Source organism: Podarcis raffonei, chromosome 3 (genome assembly GCF_027172205.1).
Source record: "Podarcis raffonei isolate rPodRaf1 chromosome 3, rPodRaf1.pri, whole genome shotgun sequence".
Classification (NCBI taxonomy): Eukaryota; Metazoa; Chordata; class Lepidosauria; order Squamata; family Lacertidae; genus Podarcis; species Podarcis raffonei.
In genome coordinates, this window is record NC_070604.1 from 86,549,644 (window position 1) to 86,563,121 (window position 13,478).

Genomic DNA, 13,478 nt, shown 5'->3' on the forward strand with positions numbered 1-13,478 from the left:
TTTTCGTGTGATGAAGAAGAAGTCGGGGCTCCTGCACCTTTAATAGCTGTGCCACTTGCAAGGGGCAGGAGCCCCTGGTCTCGCGTCTACCTGGCCACCCTTTGAGAACCACCCATTCTTCGCCCAGGTGGCATGGGCGTAGCCAGGGGGATGCAGGAGGAGCAGCTGTCCCCCCACCAAGTAAATAAATAAAAATACTTAACTAACTAATTGCATCAAAGATAACTCGGTTCTGCCCTCCTCCACCCAAACCAACATGAAGCCTGCCGCCCTAAAAAATAATTCCTGCCTATGCCCATGCCAGGTGATTGTCGGTTTTAGATTAAAACATAACCATGTGCCTGACAGGCGTCCATTCATTGTGGACCGCTATGACAAACCTAGACAGCATCTTAAAAAGCAGAGACATCACCTTGCCAACAAAGGTCTGTATAGTTAAAACTATGGTTTTCCCAGTAGTGGAAGTGAGAGCTGGACCATAAAGGCGGCTGATCGCCGAAGAATTGGTGCTTTTGAATTATGGTGCTGGAGGTGACTCTTGAGAGTCCCATGGACTGCAAGAAGATCAAACGCATCCATTCTTAAGGAAATTAGCCCTGAGTGCTCACTGGAAGGACAGATCGTGAAGCTGAGGCTCCAATACTTTGGCCACCTCATGAGAAGAGAAGACTCCCTGGAAAAGACCCTGATGCTGGGAAAGATGGAGGGCACAAGGAGAAGGGGACGACAGAGGACGAGATGGTTGGACAGTGTTCTCAAAGCTACAAACATGAGTTTGACCAAACTGCGGGAGGCAGTGGAAGACAGGAGTGCCTGGCGTGCTCTGGTCCATGGGGTCACGAAGAGTCGGACACGACTAAATGACTAAACAACAAATAGGAGCACTCCAGGGTTTTCGTGGGAGCAAACGCTAACGCACTTACTGGGTGGTAAGTCCCCAGTGGGGCAGGCTTTGCAGTAAACTCGCCTAGGGTTGGCCTGGAGGAGGGTGCGCCGCCGTGAAAGGCGCTCGCATCATCCCGGCAGGCTCTGGCATACCTTTGCCACAGGAAGCTTGGGATGGGTGCCACCTTCCGAACTGGGGTACAACAGTACCACGAGGAGCCTTGCTGTGCACCCAGTCTGGAGAATACAGCCCTATGTGGTAGGAAACAGTCCTGGTGATGAACCAGGCTCATCTACAACGGACATTGCTGCGGTGATCATTGTAGGAAGCCCATTGCAAATGAGAGGGAAGACATCGTGCAGAATTGTGAGCCCCATTCCCCTGGAGCGCTGGGAAGTCTCATGGCCAGGCAATCCTCTACCGGGCCGGTTATGAAGAAAATATATCAGCGGGTTCTGCAGTTCCTGTGATGCAAATATGCGCGGGGAAAAGCTTCCCCTTCTCCCCGGAAAGCCCATTCATTAGCAGCCAATGAAAGGCTGCTTTCACCAGCCCACTGCAAAACTCAGATTTATTTATTTAAGTTAGTATACCGCCCTTCATCCAGAGATCTCAGGGCGGTTCACACACTTGTTTCTCTTCTGACACTGGCTACATCCAAAACTGCCATAGTCCCTCCCCCCCCCCCCGCAAAGGTGGCATATATAACCCAGTAGCCCAGCTATTATCATGCTTGTTAAGTAAACATTTGCCTGTTAAGCAAGCTACACATTCCTGAATAGAAAGCCATTTAGCATATCCAAAAAGGGCACTTGTCACATGGCAAGTGAAATTACAGGGAAACAAGAAGAAAGCCTTTTTGGTAGTGGTACCCACCTTATGGAACACCCTCCTGTCATATGTCAAAGAGAAACAATTATATGACTTATTCGCAAGCTTTCAGTGTCTGATGTTTTATTCTGTTGGAAGCTGCCTAGAGTGGCTGGGGCAACCCAGTCAGATGAACGGACTCAAAGAAATAGATATATTGATAAATTAACAAATTATTATTAATAATATTTTCTCTCTCAAATAATCTTAATTTATACCAGTCAAATAACCAGGATGCTGAAAACAGCAAGATACCCAGCGACATAGCAGTGGACTGTAGTGACCGAGCCTGACCATCTACAAAAATCATGCTACCTAAAGGCAATTTTGCAAAAACAAGCAGCTAGGCGCTTTTAATTACTTGGTTGTATAGTGAAAAAGAACTTCTAAGCAAGAGAGACGCAAATGCCACAAGACATTCCTGAGCAAAAGAGAGCAATTGGAAGGTACGGAGGGTCATATTTCTGGCCTAATCCCTTTGACAAGCTCTCCTTTAAGCAAAAAGGCAGCATAAGTAACAGTCAGAAATGCAGCTCAAATAAGGAGACAGAACAACCTGATGTAATGTCATCTTGGGGAAACATCTGCATCATTTTGTTTGCATTCGTGTCCTCCATATGGCCTTCCCACAGGCATGTACTGTAGTTGGGCGACTATGCAAACAGGGTGCTGGACTAGATGGGCCTTTGGCCTGATCCAGCAGGGTTCTCCCTAAGTCTATTGCTGCTGCTTCTGTGAATTAGTTAATATCTCATAGGGGTGGTGCAATGGCCTAGGGCTATGGAGGCTGCATCACAATGTAGGCAGTGCAGAACTACATATAGGCCAATGTTCTGACACAGTACAAGGCAGCTTCCTACATAAAGCTGCTATGTGTGCTCCAGCATGGTGCTAAAAGCAAAATTTGATGTCGCTTTTCTTCCCAGGGTTTCTGGAGATGCATTTTGTGTCACCTTCAGGACACATGATGTGCCATAAACATTGGAATGGTTCTGCCTTTCTCAGTGGCATAGCGGCAGTTAAAGGTGCTGGGGCTGGCAAGAGCATGCCGGGTGGCAGGGCGCAGACCAGCCCTTGCCGCTTGAGCGACCTCACCCCCAGCAGAGCAAAGTGGGCCATGCTGAGCCACCTGCCTGCCAGCGTATGGGGGGAGCCCAGCCAGCTGATGCAGCCCTTGGTGGGTGGAGAGGAGCACTGAGCCAAGGCACCCCTGGCTTTACTTCCTTTCAGAGTCTTGCTTTGGAGCAATATATATATATTGCAGGGAAGGAAGACTAGGGGTGCGGTGTTAAAACACTTCCTAGGAAGCAAGCCCCACTGAACGCAATAGATTTATTTCTGCGTGAATAATAAAGCAACATTATGCTGCAGATAGAACAATAGAACAAAATTACAGTGGTACCTCGGGTTACAAATGCTTCGGGTTACTAACACTTTGGGTTACAAACTCTGCTAACCCGGAAGTAGTACCTCGGGTTGTGGACGTTGCTCCAGGATGAGAACGGAAATCATGTGGCGGCAGCAGGAGGCCCCATTAACAAAAGTGCGGCCTCAGGTTAAGAACAGTTTCAGGTTAAGAATGGATCTCTGGAACGAATTAAGTCCGTAACCCGAGATACCACTGTATTATAATAAGTGAGTCTGAATCAAATCTAAACCCTTGTTGTTGGGCTCCTCTTGGTCAGAAACATAAGGATCAGTGATCTTGTAGACATATTTTTGGAACAGTCCCTTTCCACAAGCTTGGTTCTCTATTGAGAGGCACGGGACTGATGGGAAGGTGAGATTTGGTGCCAGGAAACTCACACATGAAGCAGCACTTGTTGGAGAAGGATGGGAAGGATGCAGCTATTCATGCTTCCTGGATCATGCCATTTGTTTTTACTTCTGAAATACCTTTTTTTAAAAAAATAGCAGAGCAGGTGTGAAATATTTTGCCATTAACACTCCTGTTGTAGCCATGTTTACTTGGAAGTAACATAGCCTCCGTGACTCCAATGAACTTGCTTGCTAGCTTAATGAGGCTATTTATATCCTACCCTCCTGTTTCAACAACATGGCTCAGGATGGCTCATTGCATATTAGGGGAAAAAACATCAAGTACATCATATTAATGCAACTTGAAGGCTGCAACCATTTACCTAGAAGTAAGCCTTGTCAAACTCAATGGGACTTGCTTTTAAATTGACATGCACAGGATTGTGCTGTAAAAACAGACAAAGGCAGGGGTCGGCAAGGTTTATCTTGCCTGGTCCGGATCGGTCCCGCGGAGATAACTCTGTGGGCCAGGGTGTGTGAGTGTGCCTGCCAGCGATTTTCATCGTCTGTGCATGCATACCCGCGATTTTTGGCATCTGTGCGTGATTTCTGGCGCCGTGGAAGCGAGTCCCTGCGTCGTGCTAGTTTAGTGCAGTGCGCAAGCAGGTGGCTCAGTTCGGGGGTGGCTCATGGGCTGGTCAAATGAACTCCACGAGCCGCTTCCGACCCATGGACCTTAGGTAGCTGACTCCTGGACAAGGGGCTCCTCAATAACTCTTCTCAACCCGGCAGGCCAAATGCCTCCTGAAACAGAAAAGCAAACAGTGGAAATCTCCAGGAGACCTGGTCAAATAATCTGAGAGATGGAATTCCATAACATCGGTGGGGCCACTGAGAAGATTCTCTTCTGCATCCCAGTTGGTCTTACCTCTGCCCACAGGTTGGTAGGACAAGAAGAGCCTCTTGGAAGATCTTAAAAAGAGGACAGGAGGAGACAGTCCTTTACTTTCTTCCATGTAAACCTAGACTCAGAGTTGAAAGGGACTTTAAAGCTCATCTAGTTCAGCACCCTGCCAATGCAGGAAACTCACTACTACAGCATCCCTGATAGGTGACCATCCACTCTCTTGTCTAAAAACCTAACATGAAGGAGAGTCCACCACCTTCCAAGGCAGTCTGTTCCACCATCAAACAGCTTGTACTGTCAAGTGCTTCCTAATGTTTAGTGTAAATCTTGTTTCTTGTATTTTGAGCCCACATGGGTTCAAGTCCCGCCCCCTGGAGCTATAGAAAACAAATACACTCCATCATCCATGTTGCCGTCATGGTGCTCATGGGTGCAATTAAATCCTTGAGGTTTTCTCCGGGTGCCCAAGATGCCTCTGAGACTTCCAACTCACAGCTTTCTTGGTTATGAGATGGTAAAGTTATGTTTTTCACCCTTGAAAAGCACGTAGAGCTGAAAGAGGAAGTGAGAAGAATGACACTCTTTCCTACTTCCTCTTTCAGCTACGTGTGCTTTTCAAGACTCATGAGTTCTACTGGATCCGAAATCCCTTGGAAAAGCAATGTACATGTAGGCTTCCTCTCTTTCCATCTCCCTGTGTTGAGGGGACTGATCCAGGAGGGATAGAAGTGACCAGAGGGGACTGCACTCCCTGAAAAATCCATATCATGCCTACAGAGCGATAGCTCTCCAAATAGGGGATCGCAGCCTGAATTTCATGTACTTAACTTTACAGTTTATTATGAACTAATTATGAACTGTACTTGGGGTGGCATAAAAAGTATGTTTAAAATATATAAAGATGTGTTTGTTTGGTCTTATTCCCATTTTTAAAGTGGCATGAAATTAGTAAATTAAAAATAAATAAATCAGCATAACATCCAGAAAATGTTATTTACACACAACTCTGATGAATGCAAAACAGTTTGTCTCTAGAGAATGGGGAGAGCCCCATCACTTGGCATACTGGAAACTAGACAGGACACGGTCCTGGGAAAGACTGCAGGCAGGGCAGCATGTATAATGAGATCATGCAGCCACATAAATTGTCACAGAATGGCCTTTCTCATTGAATTTGCTGATTTACTGAGCAGCCGTTGAGCTCTGCTTTTTAAAAAATATTGTCCCTTTGGGTTGTAAAATAACTTTTTGAACATAACGCTGATGGGAAATGATACCATCTTGTCTCTCTCTCTCTCTCTCTCTCTCTCTCTCTCTCTCTCTCTCTCTCTCTCTCTCTCTGCCTATGCCACTCAGGCAACCTGAGGCCATCTTTGCTTGGGCACAAGGCTGGACTGACCTGCTGCCAGCCAACTTGAATCTTATTTCTGAAACCCTCACACTTCACAGCACTGTGACTGCTGCCAACTTTGGAATGACTTTGCTAGATTTCCCACCCTGTAAACGAGAGGATGTGAAATCCAGCAAAAAGTTGAGGCTTATGATCCCCTCTTTTGAAAGGGTAAGAGGTGGTGACTCCACCCGGGAGCAAATAACACACAATGCACCTCTCAGCCTATTCTTCCCCAAAAGAAAGGTGGGGTTTCTGCAGACTGCAATGCTTTGATTCCCTGAAACTGTTAAATCCTTATAGGAATTTGTATTCTGCTACTACCCCACATGATCCTATGAGGCAATACCTGTTTGCACCGAACAATCTGGGAGTTCGCATCTCTTAAAAGGCCATAAAATCCTTTCTTTTTTTCTTTGCATCTTGAAAGAAGAAAGCAAAATCACCTGCACGAGTGCTGGGCTTGTGCCGGTACCAGCTGCAAGTTCCATCAGATGCAGGCATAGCTAGTGCTTTCCACTTTGCCTGGTTCCCAGCAGGTTCTGTGTGCCTGCTGATGACTATTAATAGATGGGAGGGAAAATAGGGTTCTGTCTCCTACAGTCATCTCTGGGATGAATGGTAATTACCCTTTAATTAGATTGGATTTGGTTCCTCCTCCCTGCTTTTTAGCAAAGGAAGAGATGCTAGCGCAGGAATCATCCCATCTGCTCCTCCTAATTGTTCTGCACAGAATGGTGCTTAGCAGCCCAGGAAGAGGTTTATCTCATGGGGGCTCTCGTGCTGGCACTTGCCTGTGGCTTCTCATCGCACCAGGGGAGGTGGGGTTTACCAGCAGGCAAAGTGGCCTTTTAAAAAGTACAGCAGCAACAGGAGATGCGATGCACACCAGCAAACAAGAATATGCTTTGGAAGCAGAGGCTTCAAGGTCAATTCATGCACCCGTCAACATCTTAAACAGTTGCCCCAGGAGACTTCTCAATCGCTACTGGGCAAGTGGAGCCTGCAACAAAATGTTGCAGTGCAGTTGGAAAGCCCTTGCTTAGGTGCTCCATTCTATTTCCACCCCCATTTTCTGCCTCCTCCTGCTGCTGCTGAACATGCTCATTCCACATTGGGCAATTCCCTCACCCCAAAGATGTGTTTGTACTTCTGCAAATCTCACATTCCCAATATTTCCCTCTTGTGTGTAGTTTTGGCTACATGTGCAAGAGGCACCACAGCCTGAATATTGAAAATTGTGGGGTGTTGGTGGTGGCAGTTTGATGCTGGAGAGGCTCATATGACCAAAAGTGTAGACTTTGCAATGCTGAGCCCACATTTTTAAGTAAATCCCACTGAAATCTGTGGAAATTGCATACGAACAACTATGGTTAAAAGGGTGTATTACTGGGGGGGGGGGGAATCCATGCTGCAATTTTTTTGCAGAGTGATGCTGCATGTGCTGACTCGGAGGCAAGGCCCACTTGAGTTCAATGGGACTTCCTCTCGAATAAGCGCATATAGAATTGCAAGTGTAAGGTGATAAGAGCATATCTGTCCATTGGTTTAAGAATCCAGTTAGTAATAATTTCCTATCGCTTTAGAGGTCAGACCCTTATTAGCAGCTTGCCTGAAGGAAGGAGCATGTTCTGTTTTATCGAAACAGCAATTAAAAAATGAAAGGAACATTTAGACGCACATTTATCCAATTGCACTGAAAATCCCAAAGAGATGGTGGGGAAATGGCTTCAAGCTGGCTTGGTGATTAACGTCTGGAGCAAATTTCAAGTCTAGAGTATGGAAGCGGGTGGGGTTAGGGAACACTTAAAAGAAATATAATAGGATCATTAGAGGTAACGAGTAGGGCTAATATCAATAGTGTTGTCAGGAAGAAGAGGCAACATGGAAATGGATCGCAATTTAATTAATCGTTGCACTAAATGGCTGCCTTCCATTTTTATCCCCACCCCACTCTATCCTGCTTCAGGCCTTTTCTCCAAGAACGTGAAGGACAGAGAGAAATGTAAGGCTTTGGTATGAGGCTCGGGATGAACCAACTGGTGCCAAAGTTTCTCTTCCTGTCTTAGCTCTCAACAGAGGCACAAGGGCCCATCATGGCAGGTGTTTGTTTCAACAATGTGGGGCATAGAGTCCCACAGAAATCCTGGAACATCAAGGTCCCTCAACATGGGCAGTTGAGCAGACAAAGCACCTCACTCTGTTGCCCTTTTATATTTTGCATGCTGATTGCAGCATCTGGGCTTGATGAGACATGTGACCCTCAGCTGCTCCAAGCCTACTCCAGCTGAGGAATCACAGCCCTCCTCCCAGAGCTAGCGAGACCCACCTGGCCAGCTAGGGAGCTGAGCTGTGGGCCCTTGCCTGCCTTAGTCTCCTGGAGCGCTACTCCCACTGCTCCCTACGCCTCAGAGCACCCAAGGCAAGAAGTTATAGCTTGAATTGGGAAAGGAAGTAGACACCTTCTGCTGAAGCAACAGGTAAGTAGGTGGCTTTGCTGCAGCATTGCTTCTTATACCTCTAACTTGCTCCAATGGCCAGAGTGAGGGGCTTCCCCATCAGTGATGATTCCACTTGAGAACTAGATATCAAGTTAAGCTCTGCCTGCTTCCTCCTTGCTGCTGTTAATAAGGGTACCAGCGTCACCAGAGGCTCCACAGCTGCTTCTATTTGCTTCAGGTGAGGAACCCTCGTTCAGCAGGAAGCTCTTGCAGCCCTGAGTGGTCAGATAAAGCGTCTCACCGCATCCTGGCAAGGACGGTGCCAGTTAGGTTGGAGTGATGAGGGCTGATGGGATACGACAGCCTGGGAGCTACCAGGGCTGCTGAGTTGACACTGTCCTTTGATGCTCTCTCCCTTGTATCCTCAGCCCCTTCCAATGGTAGCCACGAACGATGGCGGGCCCTTGAAGCCCGCAAGCTACACATCACTGTCCTGGCGAAGTGATTCCCTGTGACAGATCCGTCTCCTGCCGTTGCTTTAACCAGCTCTCTTATTATTCTCTCCGGGTCCCCCACGGAGCTAACAGGCAGTGCACAGCACAGCTGCAAGGGACTAAGATCTGGAAGGAACCCATCTTCCTTCTTGAGGATGGGAAGAATGGGCGAGAAAGCCCAAAGACAGAACTAGGAGTGCGGCAGAGTGTCTGCTTCTTGACAGCAGCTGGGTAGAAAACTCAGTTGCATCTGCATCTCAGGCCTACTTTGCCACTTTCGGAACCGCAAGGAGACAATGCCAACCAGGTACTGTAATTTTCAGGATTAACAATCCAGCCTCTGAGCGTAGCTAGGTGGACTTCTTAAAGTACAGTTCCTGATTCAGGACAGAAATATGATGGCTTATGTCAGTGGTTCCCAAACTCTGCCTCTCCATGGAGCACTTGAAAATGGCTGAGGGTCTTAGTGAGCCACTTACTTATTTTTCTGCCTATTGTAGCAATCCCACTGCACTCTGCTAGATGCTGTATGGTTTCTAACCAGTGCCAGATTACCAAATAGGCAGAGTAGGCATTTGGCCTATGGACCCCATGTCTATTAGGGGTCCAGTGACAATGGGTCAAAATAATATTTATTTGATCTTAAAAGAAAATTACAGCCAAGCTTTCTTAGTTCAATGTACGCACAAGAGAGAGGGAGGAGTTATTTTGACTGTCTGGGGCCTTCACAGGGTTTATTCCAGCACTATTTCTATTAAGTAGTGGGTTGACAAAGCAGACGACACAGAGATTTCTCCAAGTGGTTCTTTATAGTAAGCTGGAACTGAACTGAACTGAACAGCTCAGCTGGCCTGCTTTTATAGGCAGCCGGCTGTCAACGTTATAACAACACCCCAGGGTTTCCCGCCTAAATTAACTGATGTGGACCTGAGTGAAAACTATATACACAATACCCCTGGTGGCCAGGGTGAGCACTTCAATACATAACAATTTCTAATTGCAATTTTTAACTGGGTGGGCTGGCAGCGGCAACAGCAGGAGAGGAGGTGATAAGGCAAGTGAGTGGTGGGCCGGGGTATGGACCAGTTTGCTGAACCCCTGCCTAAGACTGTTACCTCACCTTGCTTCATGATCAAGCTGGCCCTGCTGAACTAAGCCAAAGGGAATCCTCAATATATTCTGTTACTGTAGGGATCTTGAGACAGGTTGAACTTTTTACCTAGTCATCCCTAACTCAGGAGAAGGTGAGCTAAGGAGGCTGCTTTTGCTTTCCACTAAGGTGAAATGTGACTCCTTGGTTTGTTCCGGGCTGGTGATTCTGACATTCCTAACAAGGCAGAGGGAGGAAATTAAGCGCATAACTAACCAGAAGAGGCAGTTTGAAATAAGGAAATGTCAGGGGCCAAGAGGAGAGGTGCACATGCAGTCAGCCTCTCAATTATTGATAGTGCTTATAAATAAATGCAGGGGCAGAGAGGAGAAGGTTACAATGCAGGGAGGGAGGCAGAGCATCTCCCAGCCAAGGAAGGGAACCCGAGCGCTTAGTTGTTCTAAAGGTCAGGCGGTTCTGCCTCTCCCCTCCCCTCATCTCTGTAAAACTCAGTGATATTTGAGTTGATGGATAGGCTTCCTTGTGTACCTGCCAGAATCCCGGGGGATTGGGCAGAGAGAAGTGAATTGGGGGTGGGGAATGCCTTTGGAAATGTGGGACAATGGACAATTGAGGAGACAACAAAATTAGTGGAGCAGCAAATTCCAAGCCAAGTGGAAATAATTCCCCTGCATGTGAAAATAAGATAGATGTGCCTTTAGCTTGGTCCCATCCTCCCAGCACTGGAAATTGAGCAAAGTGGGAGGCTTAAACACTACAGGCAGGCTGGCGGAGTCCAAAGATCTTCACTTGGTCGTTTATGATTGCATCCACATCCATACATTTAAAGCAGCCCCGAAGAATCCTGGGAATTATAGTTTACCCCTTGTGGAGCTACAGTTCCAAGCACCTTTAACAAACCACAGAACCCTGGATTGTTTGGGGGAGAGCCATATTCTTTAAATGGGGCAATGAGATGGAAAAGCCACAATGTTCGAATGTTGCTGATTGCATGAGTAACACAACGCAGGTGCTCTGTTGCTTGATGATGGATGATGGAATGTGAGGGACAAAATTCTGCACACCACAGCCCATTTCTAAGAGCCCCCCGCTCTCTCTCTCACACACACACAGTTGGATTGAGTGGCAGTCGCTGTCTTCTGGTCCATCAGAGCATAGGTAGGTAAATGGGATAGGCAGCTTTTGGAGATGTGAAGATGGCTGACCCCCCACCCCAAGAGAAGATGGCTATTGCTGGTATAAATTGCCACTGTGATTTCTCCAACTTCCTACCAGATAAAAGCTTTGCCTGGACTTGAGCATTCAGGAGCTGGTGAGCTTACATGCAGGCACCACTCAAGAAAAATGGAGGGGTGGGAAAACAGGCCTTTTGTCATTATTTTTTCAGAAGAGAAGGCCATAGCTCAGTAGCAGAGCATCTGCTTTGTATATAGACGATTCAGTCCCCAGCATCTCCATGAGTGGCTGGAATAGACTTTTGCCCTGGAGAGCTTCTGCCAGTCATTGCAAACAATCCTGAGCTAGATGGACCAGTGGTTTGAATCAGTATGGCAGATTTTTAGCAGCAACCCCACTATTTGAGGATGGGAAAATTCCAGACTAATTTCAGTGTCTTGCTTTGAACATTGGTCTTCTCTGTCTTTTTAACTTGGGGGGGGGGGGGGGACAACAACCTGGTGTGCCCTTAGAATTAATGGCCAACATCCTATACCTACACCACCCTTCTTTTCTCGGCTGTTGCTGAGCCCACAGTGCCAGCCCGCCAGCTTGTTAGAAGAGGAGCCAGGACTCTGCGCTGGGTAGGTGAGTGGGAGAGCAGCCCATCTGTTTCACATGGCAACATGACCAGAGAAGGCCACTGGAAATTCAAATGCTGAGAGAAACCTGCATCTTGGGAATAGGCAAGAACAGAGAGAGGCTTTTCCAGATGTAATAGGAATTGAGATGACACATTTTCTCCTCTTGACAGCACAGCAAGTTTGGAGTTTGGAGCTACAGCAGGGGGGATAGAGCTTCGGGTTGAAGGTGGAGCTTCCTGCATTCTAGAGCCAAAAATTAAGACCAGCCCAATATACCTTGTAGCATGTTCCCTCTGGTTCCTTCAGCAAGTCAAGGTAGTATGTAGTATGCAAACCTGGCCAAGTTATTTTGACACCTGAGGCAGAACATCCCACTATAATAACAACAATTTGCTACTCTGCTACCAAAAGCAACTGCCTGAGGATGCTACCTCACTCCGCCTAATAGTAGGGCTGGCTCTGTCAGGAGATATGAATAGTTGCTAGGGGATGCACAACAACCTGACTTCTTCCAGGCCAGGACTATATTCTTGGGCTTGCTCCACTCTCTTTGCACATTGATTATGTGTATATCCCTTCATAACTGCCCAAAGAAGTATTTTAAGAATTGAAGGCTCTAATACAGGGGCAGGATTGACAATTTGAGAACCTGTATGCAGGAACCTGCCCCACCTATTCATTGCATCATTTGTGAAAGAGCCTATGTGTACACAAACTGTACTTGTGCAGTTGATGAATGTGACTGAGCACCCTGCTTTGGATCACAAAGCTAGGTCCTACCTGAACAGAGTTTTATATGCATGTGGGCTGTTCTAAAAGTCATGGCAAAGGCACAGAGGAAAAAACTCTGTGGACATTGACTGACTATTTGCACACAGAATATTCTGGCCCTATGTTACATATAAAAAATTGTATATGCTTCCGGTAAGAATAAGAAATCAGGATAACAAACTTTTTATAAAAGAATGGAAATGGTTTATTGAACATTTACAGATAAATTGTAAACAGATAAGAACACTGGCAGGATTATTGTAATAACTTGCTGCTTGATAAGAGTATATATTTAAAGTAGATGAATAAATGAGCAAATTAAGTTAATTTGGATATGCAGAAGATATTAAAAATAAATTTAAGGAACCGCGGAAAGAGGGGGAAGGAAGTCAAGTTTTTGAAATGTTAAAATGATTGTTAAATTAGTGAAATGTATAAACCTGAAAAGCATAAATAATTTTTTAAAATATTTTTTTTATATGTGTTGCCACCAGTGAAATAATTGGGGAAGTAGCTGTGTAGAACAGGGGTGAAATGGGGAGCTACGGGCCCAGGGACTGAATGTGGCCCTCCAGAACTCCTTACCTGGCCCTCAGAATTCTCCCCAGGCCACACCCTTCACTGGCCCTGCTTTGCAATCGGATTGTCTTTGGCCAGTTGGAATGCAGCTTTGAATGTCAGCCTAACCTATCTCACAGTTGTTATGAGGATAAAATGGGAAGAACTATGTATGCCACCTTGAGATCCTTGGAGGAAAGGTAGGCCATAATGGTACCAAACAAACAAACAAACAAACAAACAAAAGCACTGAAGCACTGATTACTGAAATTATTCTTAACAGATAATAACAGACATGGTATAACAACACGTACATGATATTCAGGTAAAGGTAAAGGGACCCCTGACCATTAGGTCCAATCGTGGCTGATTCTGGGGTTGTGGCGCTCATCTCGCTTTATTGGCCGAGGGAGCCGGCGTACAGCTTCCGTGTCATGTGGCCAGCATGACTAAGGCGCTTCTGGCGAACCAGAGCAGCGCACGGAAACGCCGT